At 43.4% G+C, this 1260-nt stretch overlaps 1 non-coding gene across 1 annotated transcript; it reads left to right on the top strand.

The window, feature by feature from the left end:
- The first annotated feature begins 446 nt into the window (after positions 1-446).
- On the top strand, positions 447-603 carry LOC135565886 (U1 spliceosomal RNA). Its single transcript, XR_010461869.1, has one exon. It is a non-coding gene; the product is annotated as a U1 spliceosomal RNA (small nuclear RNA).
- The last annotated feature ends 657 nt before the right edge of the window (positions 604-1260 follow it).

Genomic DNA, 1260 nt, shown 5'->3' with positions numbered 1-1260 from the left:
TGGTCGTATGCCACCCTGTGGTCGATGGTGGAATCATATTTTACTGAGAGCAGAAAACAAGCGTGATGAAACTATTCCTACAACGTCTGGAACGCTACAAAACACCAGAAAAAAGTGGTGTCTTTCGGTTGGCTGTGTGCACGAATGTGATTTCAGCATTTTGGTACATCGCCTACTTGTGTGTAACCAGACGGACATTTAGACAAGAAATTCAATGTATATAGAATTTATGCCGTGTTGCATGATGAGAAAACAGTCGGTCCGTGATATAATATAGTAAAACAAATGTATTGCTTTTCTTCATTTCTGTTGTCTCACTGTATTCGTAAACTACATTAAACCCCGGTTCAATATGATGTGGTATTATCAGTAAAGTGTAGTCAAAGAACCGCGAGTCAAACACCTTTGTCCTGGAATCAGTACTCCTCTACCAACGTGTACAACTCATACTTACCTGGCAAAGGAGACACGTGATCAAGAAGGCAGTTCACCCAGGGCGAGCTCAGCCATTGCACTCCATTCCATGTGCTGACCCCTCTTGAATTTCTCAAATGTGGAAATCTCGATTATAATTTATGGTAGTGGGGACTGCGTTGCTCCCCGATCTTGATGTTAAAAATAATGTAGGAATGTGTCAAACTCGGAGTTCTATTGAGTTTCGTGTTGAGAAGGACATGTGTCAACATTTATATGTTCTTATCAGATGAATAATGGAGTCTGTTTATAAGTTTAAGTTCAACCGTTACCATGCCACAGACATTTCCCTGGTCAACCATGACAACAGACATTTTCCCTGGTCAACCATTACCATGCCACAGACATTTCCCTGGTCAACCATTCCACAGACATTTCCCTGGTCAACCATTCCACAGACATTTCCCTGGTCAACCATTATCATGCCACAGACATTTCCCTGGTCAACCCTTCCACAGATATTTCCCTGGTCAACCATTACCATTCCACAGTCATTTCCCTGGTCAACCATTACCGTGCCACAGACATTTCCCTGGTCAACCATTACCGTGCCACAGTCATTTCCCTGGTCAACCATTACCATGCCACAGACATGTCCCTGGTCTACCATGCCACAGTCATTTCCCTGGTCTACCATGCCACAGTCATTTCCCTGGTCAACCATTACCATTCCACAGTAATTTCCCTGGTCAACCATTACCATGCCACATATATTTCCCTGGTCAACCATTACCATGCCACATACATTTCCCTTGTCAACCATTACCATGCCACAGACAATTCCCT

The sequence above is a fragment of the Oncorhynchus nerka genome, unplaced genomic scaffold (assembly GCF_034236695.1).
Source record: "Oncorhynchus nerka isolate Pitt River unplaced genomic scaffold, Oner_Uvic_2.0 unplaced_scaffold_11539, whole genome shotgun sequence".
Taxonomy (NCBI): domain Eukaryota; kingdom Metazoa; phylum Chordata; class Actinopteri; order Salmoniformes; family Salmonidae; genus Oncorhynchus; species Oncorhynchus nerka.
This window is presented reverse-complemented; position numbering and strand designations above follow the sequence as displayed.